We start from the raw sequence: 26,059 nt of genomic DNA, 5'->3' as shown, positions 1-26,059 counted from the left end.
ATTTCAATGTGTTCTTAGTCCTGGGGGCAGCACTCTGTGTTGCATCATTATTATTTTTGTATTTATTTAAAAGAAGCATATTCATTCTGTGTAACTGGACTTTAACTGTTTTATCTTTGCATTAGATATATAGCAGACTTTGGAGTAGCCCTTTTTCTCTGATTTTTATAAGGGGTCCAGTCATAAATAATGGGGCAAAGCAATAGATAGGGTCAATGCAAAATTCTTCACTACTCTCTTCCTCAAATCAAATGTGCTTCCTCTGTGTTGCTTTCATAACAAGTAGGCAGTATCTTCCTTTCCTGAGTTTCTAGGTTTTGTTTAATACTTCTAATTATAATACTTAAAAACTATAATTGTCCATTGCATGTTCAGTTTCTTGATTAGAAGATAATTTTGAGAAAATCCTTTTATTCTAAGATCACTTAGGTATGCAGTAGTCAACTTTTAATTGCTATGGCCTAAATACTTGACAATAACAAACTAGAGGAGAAAAAGTTTATTTTGGCTCACAGTTTCTGATATTCAGTCCATGGTCAGCCTACTCCATTGATCTGGGCCCTAGTTGAGGTGACACACCATGGCAGAAGAATGTAGCAGAGAAAAGTTACTCAGCTTTTGGTGGCTTAGAAGTGGCGATAGAGTACAAGGATCCAGGGATAAAATATGAACCCCAAAGGAAATCCCACCTGCCTACAGTTAGTACCACCCAGTTGGTTCATTTAAATTTTAATGCTTCAAATGGATTAATCCACTAATTATGGTATAGCTCCCATGATCTATTCTTCTCATTTCCCTGCCTCAACACAGGAGCTTTTGGGGACACCTTGTATCCAAACCAAAACAGCATGCAATATACAGTCTGCATTGAACTTAACCTGATGTGGACATGATCATAAATCAATCAAAGAAACCCTTTAACTTCATTCACAGTGTTTGTTTGATAAATTGAGATCAGTATCGAGAGTTCAAGTATTAAGAAAAAAATATTGGAAATTGGATTTTTGAGTTGCTCTGCAAGATTAGTAATCATGTGTATGTATATAACAAAAATGTCATTTATCTGTCCTTTGTGAAGAAGGGCATTTTATAACACTAAATTTTTTTAAAGGATATAATCTGAGACTAACACTCAAATTTTGAAAATATAAATCCATTTTTATTTAAAACCTCAAGACACTGTCCTAATTGCACTCATTTTCTCATGGACTCTATTTGTCAGTAGTCTGTGGACTAGGTGGAGGGAGCACCATGTTCAAGATACAAGTAGAATAAATGTATAAAGAGTAGCAAGGAGAGTCTCACACTTTACCCTTGCTTATAGGTTCTATTCACAACATATAGCAGAAGCTCTTTCATGGTCAGCTTATGTATATAAGTTAGGTACCCTTACATCTCTGGTTTAGTAAGATTTATAAAGGAAGAAGACACAAAACTTAAATTTCTATATACATGAGCCCCTCCTAAAGTGGAAAGATGTGAGTCCACATGCCTTGCACATTGGATAAGGACCAGAGATACTAGAAGATTTTAACAGGTGCACAGAACCTGGACCCTTTGGAAAGAAGAAAATTTTCAGTGTCCACTGTTGGTGATCTATCAGTCCTTTCTCATTTAATAAACCTGTTGCATGCTTGCCAAGATTAATGGAAGGGAAGCAGAACTAATTTGAACATAGACAATATCCTTACGAGAGGATATACTTTCTTCTAATAGGAGTTAGTATATCTTAAGTATTCCTTCAGATGATGTATCCTGTGCCTCAAATATGTCCATATAACTGGAAATATAATTTCCAATAATGTATTTCTCTAGATGTAGACTCCACTTATAAAATGCTCTCAGGGAATATGTAAGTTCTGGCAAACATAAAGGCTTTGATGATTACAAAATCCGTTAATATGATATTCAGAGCAACATAGCCAAGACAGGCTAATTGTCTAAATTCCTTCTGCTTTTCTCTGGTTCTTTTCCAATAATAATTATTTTCCAACTAGCTTATTTCTTTTCATATTTCCAACCTCTTCAGAGCAAGATGGAGCTAGTGACTGTTGAGGACTTGTGACTCACCTTATTTTTAGTCATTGTGGAATTTACTTCCCCCCCACAGCACAAAATATGCTGGTTTATTTTCTTGCTTTTGCAAAAATTATGTTTAATTTTTTATCTAGAGAAGTAAATGTTTAATTTTTTAACTAGAGAAGTAAAACTGAATACTCTCCCAAAGTGCTTCATGCTTGCTGTCAATACAAATGTTGAGCATTTCACTATACCTAACGCACATATGAACCATGCATTCAGTAGAAGCAAGCTGCAGTAGAAGATCCCAGCATACTGAAAATTTCCAGTGCTCTTTCCCTGGCCATCCCCTGCAAAAGGCTTTCTTCTTTATTGATGTCATCATGTGATGTGTTGCTGTCTTTATTCTTATACCTAGTTTCCCTTTAACTTGATGTATCTTCTGTCATTCATTCATCTTTGACTCACTTGAGATGGAGATCTGCCTTTTCCCTCACCACAGTCTATTTCTATATCTTTGAATATCTGTTATCCCTTAAATACTCAAACTGAGCCTTGCACCTTGGCACTCTCAGGCTTCTTTCTTGTTACAAAAGAAAAATGGCCCCCAAATTGAAAAGTTGAACAAAGGTGAATTACTTACCAAATAGTTAAAGGTTTTCTTATTTTAGCTTATTTTCAAGTAGATCAAAATTTTGAAATAATGATGATAATTTCTTAACTTGAAGCAACTTGAGTTATTCCTTCACTTGGAATCTAATATTCAAAATCCTCTTTCAAATAGCTCAGGTAATATGGTTCTTTTGTCATGATTTTCCATAAGGCTGGTTACAGATTTGTCCATGGCTGTATGACATTTTCTTCTTCATCTAGCTCCTTTCATCAAATAATCATGCATACCCTGACCACAACTGCTGCATGACGTCACCTACTTCAGAGTACACATGTGAAAGCTTGATTTATATTATTACATTATTTTTATTATTATATTATTCTGAATCTAAGATGCACCTACTGAACTGAATTCCAAGCACTAGAAAGAAATCAGCTGTGTCCATTTGTCTTTGTGTGGCTTAAAAACCTAACAAACTTTTTATCACCCTTGATGGCAACGTAGCAAATGTTGACAGAGTGGCTTTGTGAAGAATCATTACTCTCCTTTTTCATACTTAAATTTTATTATTAGATCGCATTTCTTATTAGTGTATCAAACAGAATTTGTGTGTAGCCTGAAGAGCAAGAAAATTTAAAAAAAATCTTGCTACCAATAAAAATGGAAAAGAAAAAGAGCTCTCTATATCATGAGAGCATGGATTCAAACATAAACAAATCAAGTGTCAAGTGAAAATAATATATCACTAGGGATAGATCAAAGTTTCTTTTGAAAATAAAGAATATTGGTTGTTTAGAGTTATCATTTGAGTTATTTGTCAACCAGAGAGTGATTTGCTGCTCTCATTTGCACGTAGTGACACTTGACATGGGAACATATAGTTTATACACCATTATCAAATAGGCAAAGAGCATCATATATTCACTGATGTGCATACAGCATCAAAAATTATAACAGTATTTATAGCAAAGTTTCATAGGATAACAAAAGGCACACAAATCAGACAAAAAGAGCAGACAGGCCACAGATAATTTTTCAAGAGAAATTATGTCTATCACAAGAAATCATTTAATTATGACTTTCAAGTATTCTTGAAAAATAAAAACAAAACAATGTGGAAATGTAGACATCACTTGCTCACTTACTTGATTAAATATCCTTAGAAATGTGATTTTCATATCTGTGGAAAATGGAAATGCCATAAAATAAAGAAGTTTATAAGAAGACGGAAATTTGATTTAAGAATAAGCCTAAGGAAAACTTGGGGAAGAGAGAGAATAAATCAGCATATGTCAGAAGGATTTATATTGTTTGCTATATATACACACAAATGGATCTCCCATTAAATCAGTGGTTTCCTGGCTTAAATGTAACTTCAAATATTCTGGGGATCTTTTACAAGATGCTGATATTGGAATGCTATCCCCAGATACTCTAATTCAATTAAAAAGCTTCTGTATTTTTATATGTCTCCAGGATTGGCAATCACTGTAATACTAATTTCAAAGGAAACTACTTTGTTCATATCAAGAGTGAATAAATCTCAGTTTTAATTCCCATGAGTAACACATCTAAGCAGTGGCCCATCTTGACCTCTTTGCACTACAGTGCACCTCCATTAGAGCATAGATGAACTAAATTTCTCATCAAAATACACTTCCATTTCTCTCAAGGTATAGTCAGAGTTGCACCCAAAACTATGGACTGGCCATGCAAGAAGGGTGATAGACAATGAAGTTCTATTCCCTGTGGTTGTAGAACATGACCACAGCCACAATCGGATGGCGCCAGTGGCCAGTTTTCTAGTGATGCCTAGTGAAATCTATACAGAAACCTGCAAGTTTGCTTTTTTGTGTGTGTGAGAGGACTACTTTTAACATGAACCATTGGAAAAATACACTGATTAATGACTTGGAATATCAATATTTTTAGACTGAAGTCTAATTGAAGTAATCACTAGAAAACCTAAAATTGACCTTCTTTCATTCTTGCTCATTCTTTTCTTTCCCTTAATCTTCTCTCTGGGAGAGGATAGTACAAGGAATTTTGGCTTACTTACTTTTATCTTTTTATTATCTGTCTTTATTATAAAGATAAATTCATAAGAGCAAATTTGGAAAACTCATAAAATCAAAAAGTATATAAATCAGTGATAATGGATCTAGCTAGTGACAATCAATATTATTTAATTATCCATCTTCCTAATGTTTAAAATATCAATATATATAATATACATAATTTTGGACTCTATTCTAATGAATGAATGATGAATATGTTTTTCATGTAAAAAATTCTTGATAACATACCAATATCTCTCATAAATATATGATCATCTATCCTTTGAGCATATTATGGGAAACCCAAGGTTTAATTAAATTATTATCATTAATTATTTTAGATCTCTTGGTGTTTATATAAAAGAAGTGGGTATATCATTTTTCAAATTTAGTTTTAAACATGTGGAAAAAAATTGAGACCAGTTACATTTCACAAAGTTTACTTGAGCAAGGAAAGGTTCTAGAACTGGGCACCATTCCAGATCAAAAATGATTCAGAATACTCTACCCCACCTCATGTGCAAATTATATTTATAGTTAGAGAAAAAGCAGTGGCATACAAAAACAACCTGACTAACTGCAGCCAGAATTTCTCTTATGATGGGCATGGTGTTATAAGGCATTCACTCTCTAACAACAAGATTGACCAGTTGGCAGAAATTTGACTACTATGATTGACGGAAAAGCAGTTGCTTGATTATCTGGGTATGTTTTTAGGTCAAGTTACAATTTGTTTACACCTTAAGCTAGAGGACAATTTACCATTCACAGAGACAGCTTTGGGCCAAACTTTAACACCAAGTATGGAGACAGTTTTAGGTGAAAGTTATTTCAGATATTCATTCATTCATTATCTCTCTCTCTCTCTCTCTCTCTCACACACACACACACACACACACACACACATACACACAGAGAGAGAGAGAGAGAGAGAGAGAGAGAGAGAGAGAGAGAGAAGGAGGGATGATGGGAGGGGAGAATTATATCTATCTTCCCTTACTTTTAGTTTTTATCACTACATCTATCTTCCTTTACTTTTCATTTTTATCACCGCTGCAATAGCATTTCTATATATCATGAATCTGCTTTGGATCATCTTGTACTTGAGATACCTGAGGAACAAACAGGAACTTATATGTCTAGGATATGGAAAATATTTTGAATCCTTGTGGTAAAATTAGAAGAGAAAAGAACCTGGTCTAGAAGCCAGAAAACTGTGTGTAGTGTGAGATTATGTATCTATCTCTATCTATATATCTTTATCTATCTCTATGAATCTCCATTACTATTTTAAATTCTTTACCCTAATTATCTAGTTCTCACACAAATAATGTTATTATTTTAATTAGAAGGAGAAGATAAGTGAGGATCAAATTAATTGAATTTCTTAAGATCAGTTTCTTTGTTTTTTTTTTTTTAAAGAGAGAGTGAGAGAGGGAGAGAGAGAAAGAATTTTTTTAATATTTATTTTTTAGTTATCGGTGGACACAACATCATTGTTTGTATGCGGTGCTGAGGATCGAACCCGGGCCGCATGCATGCCAGACGAGTGCTAAGATCAGTTTCTTTTCATTGCAAATCCATAATACTTCCTCTAGCATACTACATTGCCTATCAGGTATTAATATTAACACCATGTGATTTTGGTTTTTCTAACAATTTTGGATGAACAGAGAGTAAATTTGAAGAATTTTCCAATGAGCACCCCTATTCTAATCATCTAAATTCTACCATTTACATTTTAATTCGTATCTCTTGTTTTTTTTTTCATCTTGAAATCCATCTATTTCTCCACCATATTTTAGATGCATATCTGTTCTTAATTTTTGAGCCCTATTATACCACTGCATAAATTAACCCATGGCTATAATTGGTATATTTTTGAAAGTTATTTTGAATTATTATCACCTGCCAATGACTTTCTAGGATTATAAAAATAAATAAATACTAGACTAGGTGATGCCAGTATCTGTACTATGATTTGAATTTGTGTCCCCCACGTCCCCATGTGTTAAAGGCTTGGTATGAAGCCCTTGGCACTAATAGGAGGAGGTGGAAATTTTAAGAGATGGGACCTACTTGGAGAGAGTTTTCTTGAAGAGAACATTGAGACTATGGGCCCCCGTCTCTCTCTTCCTCTTCTGGTTCATGGCCACCAAGAGGTTAGATGCTTTCTGTGCCACGTGGATCCACCATGATGTACTGCCTACCCACAGACCCCAAAGCAGTGAGCAGCAAGCCATGGACTGAAACTTCTAGAGCTGTGAGCCAAAATAAGAGTTTCTTCTTTCTGAGTTGATTGTCTCAGCTATTCTTAATGCAACAGAAAACTAACTCAATCTGCTTAAAAGCATTAGAGTTGAAACTGTATTCATTTTTTAACTTTGAAGTGTAAAAGAAATGAAAATCTGAAAACCATTTATTTAATACTGATTTGTTTTTTCTTAAAATTTTAGTCACAGCGGAGAAGCCATAAAGACCACTGCTGGCCCTTATGATGCCTTTGTGTGTATTTTAAAAACTATTCATTTCCTAACATCTTGATATCTATCATAAATAATATTGTTCTAATAAAGGTGTAGATCTGCAATGTGAATGATGCTTCCCTCTATGTTGTCCCTTGTGTAGTATGCAACCCTCACACTGACTTAGAGATCCTCTGAGAGAGAATCTTCCTGGTAACTAAGTTCATTATGTAGATACCACCATTAGCCTGACTCTCTTTATAGTGATCTCTAAAAGTCCTAATCTTCTCTGTCAACTCCTCCTACCATATTTCCTCTTGAACCATGGACTAAGTAAGAAGAGAGTCATGCACTTACTTGGGTTCTATGCAGACTTTAAAAAAATCTACACATCTGTATTACTTTCCTATGATTGCTCACCAAACAGCTCATGTTTAGCAGTTTAAAATAACACCCAACTATTATCTCAGTTCTGTAGATCAGAAATCCGGGTGAGCTCAACTAATTTCTCTGCTTAGGGTCTTACAAGGCTGGTCTCTTTTGTAGAAACTCTGGAGAAGGATTTCTAAGTTCTTTGGGGGAGAAAACTGTTTTTAAAATTGATTCTGTGATTATATTAGTCACACCTGGATAATGTCCTTTTTCATTAAGAAAAAGTCAATTGATAAGTAACCATGATTATATATGTATTATCCATTTTACCAATAAGATAGCAAGAAATCAATGTGTTACTCATCTTCCTGCCATTAAGAACGAATACTTGAGATAATCAACTTATTTTAGCTGATGGTTTTCATTGTTAAACCCATGGTTGGTTAGACCCATTGCATTGGACTTGTGGCATTATATAATGGTGGCAGCAAAACCATTCATGACATGGCCTGGACATGAAAAAAAATAAAAGAGAAGGTCTGTCCTCTTCAAGCGCACTCTTCCCACACACATTACCTTAACACCTCCCAAAAGGCCTTATCTCTTAAATGTTTCAATATCTCCCAATAATGCCAACTGGGAACAAGCCTTTACCATACAGACATTCTAGATCCAAACTGAAGCAATCAAGGTGCCTTATCTAATCATATTTGAAGACCTAGGGATTGAGACACAGAATCTTGGTAGGGTACTTTTAGAATTCTGCCTAAAACAATTTCTTTTAAAATCAGGAACCTAATCCTTGGGGCTTATATAACTTCTTCATTCATAATAACCATAATCACATTTCTCTGAGTTCACAGAAACTTTTAAGGCAATTATTCCAGTGACAAAATAATCTTTATACTTTAAAAATATCTTTTATTATGAAAACAAGTATAATTTTTGTTGTATTGAATTGAAAGTGCTATTATAAACCCACATCTTTTATTAAAGAAGACAGCACAACATAAGAAAATACATAAACTACTTATAAAATACTAGCTTAAAATCTTAAGTCATTTTGGAATTCTTTACATATGTAATTTTTCCATTATGAAATCTGGCATTTGATTCCTATACTTTCAAAATACAAGAAACAAATTGCTTTTATTTTTTCTAAGTATTTTTGTAACTATTAGAAAGAAAATATGAAAAAAGTAACATATTGTCTCTGTATAAATTTATTAACTTGTTAGTCTAAAGATATTTGAATCACCCTCTAAGAATGTTGAAGGTGAAAAACTTTCAGCCAAGTTATATTTATGCCTTATAAAATTATTAAGGATCAGATTACCATTCTAAAAGTGAAAATTAGACCAGGTAGATATTTGGTAAAAACAAAAATGTTCTGGAAGAAAAAGACTAAATTCAGTGAAATAAAAAATCTTATTTATTAGGTACTTGGCCTTCATAATTTAATGAACAAAGAAAAAGTTCAGTGATCCAAAAATAGTTGTTCCTATTTGTACTAAAATATGGCAGAATTATTATCCTCTCTCAATTATTCCTACAACACTTTCCATATAATTCCCCCCAAAAGGGGATATCTAACAAAACAACCAAAAGTAAGCATTTGCTTATTTCATACATAAGAAAATTCATATACATTCCAAAACATTTATGTAATACATTAACCTAAATACAGGGTTTCAGTAGATGGTTTTGAAAAAACTAATGACATTATTGGAAGAAGACTTTACTTTTTTTCATACTAAAAACATTTCTCTGCTTTTATTCACATTGTAAAACTCATTAGTGTTTATTCAGAGCAAAAGAGAAAAAGTAGAAAATTTGAAAGAATACAAGATAATATAAGCTCTCTACCAAAAGCATTTACTGTCAGTATAATATTTATGCATGTATATTAGACTTATTTTCTAAAGCAGATTTTTCATAGTTTTTATCATATAATATATATGTATTTACATATAGACTGATTTATTCACTTAAGATTACACAAGTATTTTCTTATGCTATTATAATCTCTTCACAAAATCAGTTTTACCTCATTGAGTCTTCATTTTACATGAATTTTATCATAAATAATACTATCTCACACTTAATTTTCTCCGTGCTTGAGTTAATGTCTTCATGTTTGAGTGATTCACTTCTTTCATCATCTGTTAATGCTTCCCCATTAATTTTTTTTTTTTATTCAGCTGCCTCCTATCTCATGCACTCAGTTCTAGAGATATTTTAAATAGATGGCAGGGTGAATGTATGTAAAGTTGAATGCCAGGGTTATAATAAAGTTTCTCCCCACTTATATAGAAGCTATTTAATAGTCTGTGTAAAGGTGATTGGAGGTTGTTTACTATACCTTTAACAAATTAAAACACACAGGTGAAATTAAATTATTTCATGATATTTGCAATGAATTTGATCCCAAATACCTAACTCCCCAAATTGAGCAATTGTTAGAGAAAATTTAGGTTAGTAATTTACTAAAGTTCTCAAAGAACAGAAAATTAAAATAGGCCTAAAACTCATAGACTTTCTGTTTTCCCATCAAAAGCTTCTGTCCCTAAATATTTTTGTTGTTGTTGTTGTTGATGTTACAACAACATAATTCTATTTTGAAATAGAATTTCAATGTAAATTGATCATGGGCAACATGAGCAAAAAGTAGTCATCTTGCTGTTACATAATTCTCTGCCTGCAAGGGGCTCCTCTCCATAGATAATAGGTCAATAAGAATTTTTAAATCTTTAGCAATCCATTTTACCAGACTCTTAAAGAGCCAGGAAAATGGTACTCCACCACACTGTGCACAACCATACTGTTTTAGTCAGACCTGACAAGAACAATTTTAAGGAGGAAAAGTTTATTTGGGTTTCATGGTTTCAGAAGTCTGAATCCATAGATACCTCATTCCATTCCATGGGGCCTGAGATGAGACAGAACATCCTGGCTGAAGAATGTGGTGGAGGAAAGTGGTTCAGGACATGGCTACCAGGAAGCAGAGAGAAAACTCAGCTGGCCAAGAACAAAATATTTATATCCCAAAGCCATGCCCCAATGACCCACCTCCAGCCACACCCTACCTGCCTATAAACACCACCCAGTTAATCCCTATCAGTGAATTAATGCACTGATTAGGTTAAAACTCTCATAACCTCTCATGACCCAGTCATTTCACCTCACCTTGCATTGTCTCATACATGAGCTTTTGGAGAACACCTAATATCTAAACCACAACATCCACTTTTCAAAAATTCCTCCAGTTTTGTCCTGAATTTTCCTCTATGTATGTGAATTTCTACAGCACACTCTCTCTGAACATGTCTCTAGCTTCTCTATCTCTAGACTTTGTGATTTATTTTCAGTGTCTAGGAGTATCATCATGTCCCTGATCATATGAATCAGTATCTCCTTTTTCTGAATTATTTCACTATCTACTCTTATTTCTAATCAACTCAACTAAGCCTGGTTGGACACCCGGGGTAAAGAGATTTTCTTCTTGTATACAATAAATTTATTGCATCCGACCTTAGGCTTAGTAGTGAAGTGAAGTCTTACCATATTTTGTCTCCTCTTCTACACACACACACATACACACACGCACACACCGTTAAACTCTTTAAGCAACAATTAGGAAATTTAGATAGAATATTCCCTTTTTCTGGCACATGAACAGACGTGTCTAATTTGTTAATGGACAAGGCTACAGAAAGTAGAACAAAGTTTCAAATTTATCTTGTGTCTGTGCGCAGTAGAAAGGACACTAAATCTATTCCAAACAGTCTTGTCAGAGTAAATTGGACAAAACTTTACCCGGCCCCCAAAATGCTACATGAGTCTAAAACTGTACCTGCTCTCACCATTGAGAAAATAAATAGGTTTTCTATTTTCCTTGCTTCTATTTGGTATTTTAGGGGTTGCCTTTTAGCTCAGTAAATATCAAAGCATCAGCATATGAAGGGAACTTAAATTAACTCCAGTTCAGTGAAATAAGAATTTATTCATTTTTTCAACAAATATTTATTGAGCTCCTATTATTTTTCAAGTACCCTCTTAAATGATGGAGTTACCACAATAAACAACACAGGTGAAACTCCCTACTCTTAAGAAACATACTTCATAGTCTGGAGAGAAAAACAATAAATAAATAGCATCATGCCAGATAGAATAATCTAGCATATATTCATGAAGAAAGTCTAAAAAGCTAGCTCAAATTTTTTCACTAGACCCAAGGTTTACCATAAAATTAATAATAATATCAATGGTGCCATAGAAAGATACTGCTACAAATATTTTGTATATATAAGCTCATTCAACCCACATGGTACACTAAATAAAATACACAAATATTACCCATATTTATAGGTAGGACAACTGAAGTACTGAGAGATCAATTAATTTGCACAGAATTAATTCTGGTATTAATTGCAGTGTTAGGGCTTAAATCTTGAAAGTCTGTTTCCAGAAAACATTCCTGAAATCTTCTCCATGTTAAAAGGCAGCATAATCTCAATATCTGATCTATACTTTGGGGACATAATCATAATAGCACATTAGTGGACAGAGGGGAGCACTGTGTGCTTTTCCTTTTCCTAAAGCTATAGTTTCTAAAGGTTGCCCACATACCTGTGCTGGTTCATGAAAAAATTTTCATGGCAAAATGAACAAATTTAGGACAATGTGGAAATATTTCATAAAGCTAATTTAGATCATAAAAAATCTCATAAGATGAAGAATCCTTTGGGAATTATATATAAAATAAACTTTTTAAAAACCTGCTCTTGAACATATGGAACTTGTGCATCTTTACATTTTGATTTTGTTTTTTAACCATGGAAATATTTCTTTATCCAAATCTTAAACAGAGTCTCTCTGTGTAAAATCAAAGGCAACATGAAAACAAGCGTTGATGAAGCATGAGAGGCACATTGTTGATCTCAGCCTCCACAATGCCCCTTTGTTTTTGTTTTTGACAACCTCGGGGGGTCTCCATATATATTTTCATGTATCACAATTTGTCAGCAAAGCATTACTATTGTTAAAAATAGGCAACATTTTGCATCCCATTTAAGTTCATTGGTCTAACATAAGCCTCAACAGATAAATTGTGAGTAATTTTTAACCCAGAAAGATGGACCCCAAGTAGCTTTGAGCACTAGGAATACCTGACTGCCTTTATCCCTACTGACCCAGCCTCAGGCAATAGTCACTGTCTCCAGTTGAGTAATTTCTAAGTTTTGTAAATCTTTCTTTTTTCCCCTATACTTTTCTCTGAATTTAGTGTATTTTTTTCATATACTTGGTACAGTTTCCCTACAAAAAAAAAGATTATCCTGTGCATTAAGTCATTTTATATAAAATCAATTTTACTCCTTCAAGACAAAAAGTAAAATCTTAATTTGGTGTTCAAGTGGTGTTCAGGATCTTGCACAATTCATCCCTCCCCCCAAATTAAACATTTTTATGCGTTTTAATGATTTTCATTCTTACTCTCTGCCACTATATCTCATTCATATCTAGGAATGGGGTTTACTAATTTTCTCATGATGTCTACTCAAACAAATTCTTAGGCCTCCAAATCATCACTCATGTTCTCAATTATATGTAGAACCCCTGCTTATCTTTATATCTCTGAAAACTCCTATTTATCCTTCAAGAATTATATTAAAGACAATTCTATTTTTCCAGGAACAGTGAGGTAGGGTATGTGTTCACAAAATTTCCCTAACACTAGACATTGAAGCACGTTGTATTGTACTCTGTGTTCACATTTGTCTCTTCCATTAGGTTGTTCACTTGTTTTATTATCTTGAGAATGTCTCAGTTCTTATAGCAGATTAGGAACTCATTAAATTTGAATAAGTTAAGGAATCAATGCCTTTTTCATCATCTTTTTTGTTCACTGTATCTAAATGACCTCAAAAGCATCTGTATAAATATGTTTGACTTTAAAAGCTGAAAATATTAATTGAACTAGAAGGTCCAAAATGATGAACTCAATGTTGAGTTTTTCACTTGGATATTTTTGAAATAATGTAGTCTTTGCCTACTTGAGTCAATTTTCATTAATTAAAATCTTCAATTCAGATGATGATCTTATATTTGTTCAGATTTTTTCTCACTCAAATCTACATTTCTGGTACCTTTCCTATAAGCTTTACTGTCTTTAACACCATCCTTTAGTAATAGTGATACTATTTGAAGGTCTTCCCTACTTTATTGGTTCATTACGTATTTGATGCTACAATTTCTTAAAAATAGATATTAAGTGTCTTTTTTCCTTTGTTTTAAATATAATTTTAAAATAATATTCATTACTTTCTTTATCATGTCACATTTGAGAATCTTATAAAAACAACTTATTCATACATTTCCTGTGGATTCATTTTGCATACAGAAGAAACCAAGCATAAAAATTGATTCCAAGCTATATGCCAACTTCCAGGATTGGAATACATTAACACACATGAAGAAACATTCGTTGGTCTGGGCTAGATTGTTTTATTTTGTTATTGATAATGTCATTGGCTTTGTTTTGTTTCCTGGAAGGAAAATGAGTACTAAGTGATAACTATAGTTCAAGAGGTTCCAGTATACTGCTTGCACATCTATTGCCATTGTCTGTTCTTCCTATACACACTGGTGTGGTAAACAGGAGAATGCATGAAAAAGGGAGGATAGAGATATCATTGAAGACAGGCTCTTTGATTTGCAAGTGGGAAAATAGATGGGACAGGATGAAAAAAGTAATTTGTTAGAACTGAACTTATCTTATGAAAAAAGAAAATTATAAATAATCATGAAATATAAATCACACATAAATCATACAGTCATACAGCATTTAATAGATGCACCAACTAACTAGCAAGTTTATCAAACTACACCCCAAGGGTAACTCTAGGAAACACTTATGAGTTGAAATCCTAAATAAAATGAATTATTTTGTTTTCCACTATCATAAAAACATGTGCCCCATGGAGATTGGTCTCCACAAATAAATAACGCCTCACACATTTTTTTCCCCTAGGCCATTATTTCCCCAAACCCCAAGCATACCCAACTCCAGCTGGACTGATGATGTCAATTCCTGGCTGGAATCTAGTTTTGTGACTCTTTAGGTCTTTGTCCCACATCCTTTATTTCCTCTTAGGGACATCCAGTACATTTTTCATTTTCTCTCATTTGGCATTTCTCAAAGCTGTGAAAGTACGTCTTTGATAATCTTTTCCTATAAATACATGTGAGCTCTCTGAAATAACTCTATCTTTCCAACTTCTGCCAGGTATCTTAGCAAATCACTTCTGCTATCAACTAGTGTAAGAATTTCTTAATTGAAACTGAAAGATAAGACTGTTTCAGATAGAAATCAAGCTATCAAAATAATTACTACCTTTTCCCAAAACAACTCTTACTACCATATTCTCTTTTTTGACTTATGACACCAATAAATGTTCATTTAACCTCAATGTCCCTCACACCACTAACAGAAAAAATCATAGAAATTAATCCCTCCCTCACCCATGTAACAGAGCTAGTTGCTGAGAGGAAAGAAGTGTCTCTTTCTTTAACATTTTCCATCTCCGACCTTTCTTATACTTTTTCAAGACAATTGGTCGATTGACTTAAAGTTTTTATTTTTATTTTTCACTATTTCAGTTATTTTCCCGATTGTTCCTGCCTTCATTCTCCTCAATTTCCTATCCATCATCTAAACTGTCATCAGAGTAACCTTTTTAAAGCACAAGTCAGATGAAGCTATGCCTTTGCATACAGTTCATCAATAGCTTCCCATTCCCCTAAACTTAACGTCAATCATCTTAGTTAGCATAGCATTTGAAGCCCATCACAATGAACTTCACCTTTCCTGTCAAGATTCATTAAAATCTACCCTCCATTATATGATGATTGTTCTGGCAATGTCAGAAGGAACTGGTTCAGCCTTTCACAGACCTTTCCTCTGCATTCTGCAGATTTCTTACTGTCAACCCTTCCATGTTTGCCTAAGCATCTACATGTAAGATTAACAAAACACTATTTCTTATGTGTTTTAATGTTTCCCTTTTGTTTTCTAATATTACTTTCTATTATTTTTATTGCAAATAAACACCATTACAACAAAATCTGGGTTAAATAGGTTTGTGGGCAAACCTGGCCAACCTGAACACTATTTATAAAGTTACTTCAATTAAAACAAAAGTCATAAGTTTCAAATGACTGAGAAGCAAACATTTGGAATATACCTACTTTGAAATTACCTACCGGTTATATAACTAAATAATAAAAACAGACCTAAAAGCAAGACTTAGCTTGGTTTATAAGACATGCGTTGCTGGTTAAAAGGATATGAAAAAATTAAGATATATCTATTTAAGTCCTTTGGGTATAGACCAAAGAGAGTGATAGCCTTGTCAAATGGTGGTGCCATTCCCAATTTTCCAAGAAATCTCCATAATAGTTTCCACATTGGCTGCACCAATTTGCAGTCCCATCAGCAGTGTATTAGTGTGCCTTTTTCCCCACATCCTTGCCAACACTTATTTTTGTTTGTCAACATAATAGCTGCCATTCTGACTGGAGTGAGATGAAATCTTAGAGTGGTTTTGATTTGCATTTCTTTAATTGCTAGTGATAATGAACATATTTTCAAATATTGTTGATTGATTGCATATCATCTTCTGAGAAGTGTCTGTTCAGGTCCTTGGCCCATTTATTGATTAGATATTTTGGTTTTTTGGTGCTTAGCTTTTTGAGTTCTTTATATACACTAGTGATTAGTGCTCTATCTGATGTGTGAGGGGTAAAGATCTGCTCCTAAGATGTAGGGTCTCTATTTACCTCACAGGTTGTTTCTTTTGCACAGCCACATCAATATTTATAGCAGCACAATTCATAATATCTAAAGTGTGGAACCAATCTAGATGCCCTTCAATAGATGAATGGATTAAAAAAATGTGGCATCTATACACAATGGAATATTACTCAGCAATAAAATAAAATTATGGCATTTTCAAGTAAATGGATGGATTTAGAGAAGATAATTCTAAGTGAAATTAACCAATCCCAGAAAACAGAATACTAAATGTTTTCTTTGATATAAGGAAGCTGATTCATATTTGGAATAGGGAGCGGGAGCACGGGAGGAATAGACAAACTCTAGATAGGGCAGAGGGGTTGGAGGGGATGAGAGCGGGCATGGGTTGATAAATAATGGTGGAATGTGATGATCATTATTATCCAAAGTACATGTATAAAGACACAAATTGGTGTGAATATACTTATATACAACCAGAGATATGAAAAAAATGTGCTATATATGTGTAATAAGAATTGTAATGCATTCCACTGTCATATATAAATAAAAAAGATATATCTATATATAAATAAAAAAGATATATCTATATATAAATAAAAGATATATCTATTTAATTTTTAAGTGCTAAGTTACGTGCTATTTATGCATGACAAAAAATCCAAAAATAACAAGATTTTGCTTTAAATTTCTAAAAGTAAATCTGTAGGAATTTGAAGAATTATTGGGTGGCAAATTTAGGAAAGCAGGATTCTTACTGTTGGAGTGGGAGATGATAAATATGCAATACATGTTCATTTTAACACAAATACAGATTGATACTTATAAAAGTATTTATAGACACACATACACACAGATATATATATATATATATATATATATATATATATATATATATTTTTTTTTTTTTTTTTGCTTTGTCAGCAGAGATACCCTAGGAAAAATGACATCCCCCAGTTGCAATGCTCACACTTAGGTTCCATTTCCTGGTTTATAATGCCCCTTTCCAGTAAAAGAACTATCTGATTCTGGGGCTAGGGTAGGAAATACACAAGATGAACCTGGGACATATTTATTGTGCCAGAAAGCAAAGAAGTGCTAAAAAAAATACCCCAATGTTGAAATTTTGTCCAAGAGACCCAGGAATGAACCAAGATACCTCCTTAATGGCCAAAGATGTAATATAAATCTCATGTATAGTAGAATCTCAAAAAAAAAATGTAGCTATTCAGCCCTCAAGATGGGGGAGCATAATTCCTAATTCTTTAAGTGTGAGCTGTATTTAGTGCTTTCCTTCCAAAGAGTATAGTGCAAAAGCAGGGGGAAAGGAGTAATTTACAATGGAGAAACCTGGCAAACATCACCCCACCTAGGTGAGAAAGTTTAATTCATAAACATTGTTTATGAATTTTCCTAGGGTCTCTCTGCTGACAAAGTTTAACAAGGATATATCGTATTGGTCAGATTTTCCTTTGTTGTGATACAGTGAGAATAGCACTTTATGTCTGGTGTCTTCTTTACCAAACTCCATACACCCCAGCCTAATTGTGAAAACAAATTCTGTATTGAGAGACATTCTGCAAAATATATGACCCGTACTCAAAACCATCAAGTTCATCAAAAACAAGAAGAGTTTGAGAAATTGTCACAACTTAGAGTACCAAAGGAGCCATGACAACTTAATGTAGTATGGTATTCTCCTTGGGATCCCAGAACTAACACTGACTGAAGTAATACCTAAGGAAATCTTCAGTATAAAGTATGAACTTCCATAGATAATACGTACATCAATATTAGTTTATTCATTGTTTATGAATAAACCATACTAGTATGGTATTAATAGTAAGTAAATAGGGAAAGTCTAATTGAAAATTGTATATATGAAAAAGTATCTTGTAGCATCTTTTTTTATTTTCTGCATAAAAATAGTGACCTTACATTGTATATTTCTGTGTAAAGAAATTATACCATATAAAGTTTAACATTTTATTCTTGGAGAAGAATGTTGCATTAATTTCTACTAGACCTCTCCACTGTACTTCTCATATGTTGTTCTTATTTAATGGCTTTCAATCACAATTTTTCCTCATTTGATATGGTTGGAGTATCCCTCTGATACATTTTAGTAAACAAGTTTGCAGTTGTCTATCATCCTCAACTGTATTTTTTAAAATAAGTTATTAACTTTTATTTTGCCATGCTTACCTGGATAATCATGTTGTGCTTTTATTATTAAGTAAACAAAACACATATAAAGTGGGATAGCAAACAATGAATCAAGAATAGCCTGTTAAGTTTCAAAAATATGTTATTAGGCTTAATAATTTTTAAAAAATCTTGTGATATTTAAAACACAAAGGATTGTGATTGAGCTAGGACTGAAGTCCTAACTGTCACAACATGTAGGTTGGAAGAGGTCCATATCTGGAATTTCATTCCATCTGACTCAACAGATGGGCATGGTCAAAGGTGTGCACCTGAGGGGAGGGGTGTAAACTGGCATGCTGTAGCATACAAAATGGAAATTTTTTTCAGAAATGTTCTGGACAGTGTTCTAAAGATATTTGTTTTACTGATACACATTTGGAAAGCCCAAAGTGTCAATTGGCGCCCGCTGTCCTAAACTATTAACAAAATTGCTGTTTCACACAGCACTGGATTTAGATTTTGAAGGTCCCTTAAGGATCACCAAAGGGAATCAACTGTCAATACTTTTTAAAAAATAGTTCTATCCCAAGTAATTTATTTAAAGTGGTCACCTTATTTTGTGGTTATCCCTATATCCAGTTAATAAGAGATGAACTTGAATTTCAAAACTACTCTTGTTTCACAAGTCTTATTCTCTTAACTCTGCCTCATTTAGGACTTCAAAATGTAATTATAACTTTTTTTTTTTGGTACCAGGGATTGAATCCAAAGGCACTTAACCACTGAGCCACATCCCTAGCACTTTTTATTTTTAATTTTTAAACAGGGCCTCACTAAGTTGCTGAGGGACTCACTAAGTTGCTGAGGGTGGCTTTGACATTCTGATGCTCTTACCTCAGTCTTCTGAGCTGCTGGAGTTACAGGTGTGCACCATTACACCTGGCTAAATTATAACATGTTTAAAGAAGGTGTGGAGTATTATTTCAACTACTAGCTTTCTTTTTTCCACCTGCCCTTACTTTTTATGAAAGAATTACAGAATACTTGTTTAAAGGTTGTTGAATATTGTTTTTTAGATATTTATTGACATTCTCTTTCTAATCATAATGATACTTCAAAATGCTTACAAGTGGCATATGCACAGATTCTTTGAATAAAACATTTGTTTGACATGGAAACCTGTACTGCAGTTAAGAGTGTCATTCTATAAGCAGGAAGAGACACCTAGAAACCTGAAAGAATCATTTATCCAGAAAAAAAAAAAAAAAACAAACAGGCTGTATCTGTCTGATTAAACTTTGTTCTGTTTCATTTGTTCACAGATTGGTTTATTCAGCTATTGGTTAATTAATTTTCTCTGACAAGACATATTGCTGTCCCATCCCACCTTTCAAAATTTGATGCATCTTTCAGAACTCAGTTAAAATGCCATTAGACCGTTAAGTTGATCCTAATGCCTTCAAACACTGGTGCTCTCTTTTCAGAACTCTGCAATTGTTTTTGCTTTTTGAGATTGTCTTATACTCTGCCTTGAATGCCAGTTGTTGTTGGACATACCCTCGTACTCTTTTCAGGCTATCACTGCTCTTAATCATCTTTAGCTTCACCTGGCCCAGGGCACCATGCCCTGCATGTAAGGTTACCAGCCACCACCTAGGTGCTTCTACCTGCTTTGTTCTGCCTGCCCACTCCCTGTTCTGCCCCATCTTTCTTTAGAGCCTCCTTCTTCCCTAGTCTTTCTGCTCTGAACACCTATTATTTTAAGAATTCATCCCACCTATAAAGCACTGTTTAATCCTCTACTCATTTCCTGTTCACAAGTCCCATTACTTTGGGGGAAGATACCTTGAGCCCAAAGAATTCGTAATAAAGTGGGGAAAGATACTTGGCCAGTTCTGAATGTGCTTAAATGGGGAGAAAAATGTTAGATGGAAATGAATGAAAGAATATTCCATGGATTGGGAACACAGTGAAGTGAGAAATCATCCTCAAGAAACAAGAAGAGCAGAGGTGTTGATGTTACTTCCAAGTTTACTGATCTCTTAAGATGGTTTACAGATTAAATGCTTTGCTTTTATAATGTAGATTTCTGTGATCTACCCTAAATCTAATAAATTATATCCATGGAGGAAGGGGTTGGGAATCTTTTTGTAAGAAGCTTCCCAATGATCCTCATCATGTTCATTTTGAGAAACACTAAATAAATCAATGATAATTTCACAGAGATAAAAAATGTCAAGGGAGCTTAGGGTGGGGAGTAAATGGGGGCAGGACAATGCCTTTCCTCATCCTACAATGTGAGATAATTGGACTAAAAGCAGGGGCTCAGAGCATAGTCCTAATGGCCACAGTGCTTTGCCTCTATAATGAGCCTGCATTAACTCTGCCAGCTGAAAATATTTCTGGGTAAAATAGAGCAAAAAGGCTTTCATGCTAAGATTACCAAGATTTTGCTAAATATATTTGACCATTAAGTGAAAAATGTAGGAAACTTGTGAGTTATATTTTACTTCTGAAACAATCATTTCCTATTAGTATGTAGCCATAAACTAACGTTATTAGCTCTTTTGTTCTTAGTTTATTTAACCTGATACATAGGATTTGAAAACATTATTACAATAACATGATATGGAGAAATCTGAGATATCATTCAATTTTTCAACAAACTAAAAAATTATGCTTTAGAGACCACCAGATTATTTTTATAGAATCATACTAGATTGCTCCTTGCAGAAAAAAATTAAATGCAGTATAATTTAGCTAAAAGTTCTTATTAAAAATATACTTCATAATCTTAGTAAAAATATTCTTTTTCAGTGGTATATAAAATTGCATCTTTTTAATCTAAAATGCCATGTATTGAGGATGTTAAAAGTGAGGAAAATAACATAAATAATATAACAATTTTACATATAACATAAATTTATATATAACATAAACAACCTAACAATTTCATATTTTTTAAATTAATCCTTTACATTGGATTGATAAACTACTTTTGAAAGTATATGAACAAAAGAAAATTTACGTGTAAAGAGAAGTTTCCATGAATGTTTTGTAGTTTGTACTGCCTTATTATTTCCTCCAGTGAGGAATTCTTCCATTCAGTGCACACAAAAATGAAATGCAATGAACATTTTTGTTTCCATATGCCTCATATAGTTGTCTATTTTTTCTTAAATATAAAATAAATAGATATTCAAAATTAAAAATAGCATTTTATGGAGAACAGGGGATGAATGAATCAGCATAGCAAAATATTTTTCCTTTTCATAAAAAAGCTTATTTAATTTTTAACATTCAATCCAACAAAATTAAAAAGGGATAAGCAGAAGGCAAATTTGGTTGTGTATATTCAGACAAGTCACTTATGAAATAAAACATTTATTTCCAGATTTTTTAAGGCACATATTAATATTCTACAAAGCCTCATCTTTTCAAATTTGCTATCCAGATTCTTTGTTTCATATCCCAGTGTATAGCAGTAAAATATCTTTTTTATTCAATGCATGAATGAGAAATCCCCTGTTTGTTCAATATTCTCCTCATTTCCTTGAGCAAGAGTAAGACATATATTATTTACTAAGAAAGAAAAAAAGTTCTAGAAGACTTTTTACATGATTTTGGCTATTTACTACACTCAAGTAGCTGTCAGCTGAAGAGACCAAAAGGACACCAGGTTTGTGGCAATGGTTACTTAAGTATCCTTTCCCTGTTTCTGCTTTAATTCAAGATATTTTTAGATATGCATGAAGCAAACAAAATATATACATTTTCTGGGTAGTGGTTAAAGTTATCTGAACTCAAAATATTCTTGTCTTCAGAAATAGAGTTTTATATACTACAATATATGCATGTGCTTGACTTGAAGGAAAATGTATTGTTAACATTTATTTTACCATTAAGCAAGATAAACATTTGTAATTATGGGTAATTTTTGTTTCATCTTCAACTATAGTACATTATTAAGCAAGTGGTTGTAGAAGGTAATACAAAAGTAAGTTGCTTATTTTAATATATCAGGCTTATAAGTTTTTCAGCTTTATATAGGTATAATTAACAAATAAAAATGTATAATCTTAAGGTGTATAGCATGATGATTTCACATACATATAATTTGTGGAATGATTGCCACAATCAAGTTCACATGTCACCTCATGCTGGTGAAGTCTCCTGAACTAATTCATCTTAAAGCTGAAAGTTAGTATACTCTGACCAACATATTCCTCTTTCCCCCATTCCTCTGTCACTGATAACCTCCATTTCACTATGACTGTATGAGTTCAACTTTTTATATTGCATACCTAAGTGACATCATGCATCATTCCTTTGTCAGATGTACATACTTAGCATAAGGATCTCAAGGTTCATCCATGTAGTGGCAAATGGTAGAATTTCCTGATTTTATGGCAGAATAATATTCCTTTGTATATAAACCTATATAGATCCCAAGAACAGGTTCCATTTTTCCTGATGAAATTCAAAATGAACCTTTACATTCTGAGGGGAGGGGGGCATATAAAAAGCAACATTAAAAGGAATCCATTCAAACTTACTGGTCTTCCCTTCCTCTGTGAACATCCAGGTTGCAAAATACAAAACAAACAAATAAACAAACAAAAAACTCATACTGGGTTTCTTGCATACTCAATTTCCATTCACAGTTCAGTCCACTACTCTGCTGAATCAGGTTTTAGCAACAAAATTCCTCTTCTGATGTGTGGAGTCCAGTGTGTCCTTTGTGGTCTCATCTGCCTTGTCCTCTTCAGCATGAGCACTATTGAGCTGAGCTTCTTACTGACACATTCTCTTCCTTTGTGTACACGATTTATGATTTCCCTTGGCCCTGATTTTGTCTGCTCAGAACCACCCTGGTCTAGTTTAAGTTATCCTCTCTCCTCATTTTATCATTTTCTTCTTGTATAGTATTATGACTTATGGTCACAGTCTATGCCACAGACTCCTAAAACTAGGTTCAAAAAAATCTGTTCCCACTTTTCAGGCATATCATTTCCATTAAATTCCTGAATGTTCCTTAAGTATCTCAAGTATAAAGTGATCTGAAACAAATACATTGTATACAGGCATGTTCACAGGCAAGTCCTTTCTCCTCCTCAATCTTTTACAGCATGACCATCCACCAAGGTACCCAAGAATTCCCATGACGTTCTTGAGTTCCTTAACTAAGAAGTTAATTAATTCTTCAAATTCCTTTTGTATCAATAAGGACCACATAAAATAACTTTATGTTATTTTATGTGGTCCTCATTGATATAAAATAATTTTGTCAGGTTTAAAATCAGTTACACATTTTTCTATTTTTTGTAACAAAGTAAGTATGGTATTTGGTTTTTTTATTAGCCCCACCAAAACAAATAGTAAAGACTTGATAAATAAATAAATAAATAGCAGCAACAAAAAACCCAAACAGCAACAAAACACTTCAGTTAGAATGTGTTTGTGTCACTGGAAGAGGAGTTTCTGTTTCTAAAGCTTGCAGTGCAAAAGCATTTCCTCATTCATTCAACAAATATTTACTAAGGTTCTGGAATAGTTATGGTATGGTTAATATAAAGTGAAGATGGAAACTCAATCATATGTTTTGTTAAAGACCTAAGTTTGAGGTACAGGTTGAATTCTACTGTTAACTAAGTAACTGGCAAGTGAGCGGAAAATGAGACTCTATATTTATTTGTCCCTGGAACACTCTAAGTGACCCTCAGATCAGTTTTGTTCTTTGGGTACTCTGAAGATTCTCTCTGTGAACTACTCCCTTAAATCTAACTCTGAACTACTCCTTGTAAGGAAGGAGAAAAAGAGAAAAGCACCCCTGAAACAGAACCTCACATATCCTAGAGACACCGCCAAAGTAGGAAAGAAAGGAGACAATTGCTTCCTCCATTCCACTTAGTTCATACTTAGAAGAGCTCACAATTATCAATTCACATTCAGCAAGGATAAAGCATTTTCCACTTTCATCTCTATATGTGAAGGAAACAGCAAGAGATGGAGGTTATGAGGGTGGCTAGTCAGGAACCCAGATGGTCTGAATTCTGCTACAACTCACTGTAGCCTTGAGCAATTACGTCTCTGAGATTCTGCAAGTTCTCACATAGAATGTACAGTGCAATTGGTGTCCCCAGAAAGCACATCACTACTCTTATGAGTTATTTTTTCAGCTATTTCCAAGAAAGATGGAATGAGTGGTATGGGAAATTATCATAAAATAATTTCTATATGGATGCAAAGAACCAGCAGTTTGTAAATAAGCTATTGCTTTTGCAGACAAAGGAAATATGAAAGTTTTTTATTCAAAGATAACATACAAACTGGGATTCTATGGATAAGGAGGTTGTTGTGACACCAGGCACAGTAGCTGACTTTTTTGATCCTAAGCTAGGATTTTAAAGAGTACATATGTAATTCTCTGTATATGACCCCAAAAGCACTTATAACAATTGAAAATTTGAATAACAGGATTACATGAAAGTAGTAAGAACTTCTGTATATCAAAGGCAATAACCAACACAGTGATTAAACAATCTACAGAATAGAAGAACATATTTTCAAACTATACATCTATTAAAGATTAATATCCAAAATATATAAGGAACTAAAACCCTTAATACTAAGAAAATAATTAGCCCAATTTAAATTTTATGCAACTAATACATGAAATATTTTTAGTGTAATTTATAGACAAGGCCATAATGTTAGTGATTGATTAAACTAGAATAAACATGGTTTATTGACATTAATTCTGAACAACTGTTTTCAAATTTTAGAAATTTATATTCAGAATCTGACATTCTATAACTCATGATTTTTCCCACAATAATGTTTTTGCATTTCTCTTGGTTTCCTTATTATTGAGCACTTAGAATATCTGGGTCCTATTTCAAGCATTTAACATGCATTGTACATTATCTTATTTATTTATAACATAAATCAATTGAGTGGAGACACTTTAATGTAAATACTTTGTAAATGACAGACATGATGGTACAAAAGATGGCATCCCTTGTTATAACCACCATGGTTTTTACCTCCAAGCACCATGTTCTTAACCTCTAATTGACACTCTCTTTTGTAGACTTAAAAGCTTTAGTATGGTATTCAGGACCCAAATCCACTGTAGTCTTTTAATTTCATGTTAGTGGATACCTTCAAGCTGGCTCTATGAAAAATAACCGATTCAACTAGAAAAAAAATGAGAGTGAGCCAAATATGTTATTGGATACAATATAATAAAAAAGGTAGAGGCAAATGAATTCAATAACTATTAAAAACCGACTGTGCAAACTGCCTTAGATATAAGCACAGCTTGAATCTGCACTGATTCAGAAGTCAACTCAATTCTCCAATGAATTTGGTATAATTCTGAAGCAGACTGTAATGATGAGTTGAGGCACAGTTATTACACAAAGTTACTAATCACATTTGTTTTCACACTGCTTTTTTTTTTTTACCAAAATTCTTACCAATCCATAGAGGTAAGCTGATGTGCTACAAGATGTAGCACATAGAGGTAAGCTGATGTGCTACAAGATGTTTCCATTACATTTTCATGGTA

The 26,059-nt window shown here is 33.4% G+C and overlaps 1 protein-coding gene across 1 annotated transcript in view; it reads left to right on the top strand.

Annotated features, from left to right (window-relative positions):
* ZNF804B (zinc finger protein 804B) overlaps window positions 1-26,059 on the top strand; it is a gene marked incomplete at its 3' end in the record, with an annotated part of 520,665 nt that overhangs the window by 214,990 nt on the left and 279,616 nt on the right. The window lies entirely within an intron of this gene.

The sequence above is a fragment of the Spermophilus citellus genome, assembly GCF_964194105.1.
Source record: "Spermophilus citellus genome assembly, chromosome: 3".
Taxonomy (NCBI): domain Eukaryota; kingdom Metazoa; phylum Chordata; class Mammalia; order Rodentia; family Sciuridae; genus Spermophilus; species Spermophilus citellus.
This window is presented reverse-complemented; position numbering and strand designations above follow the sequence as displayed.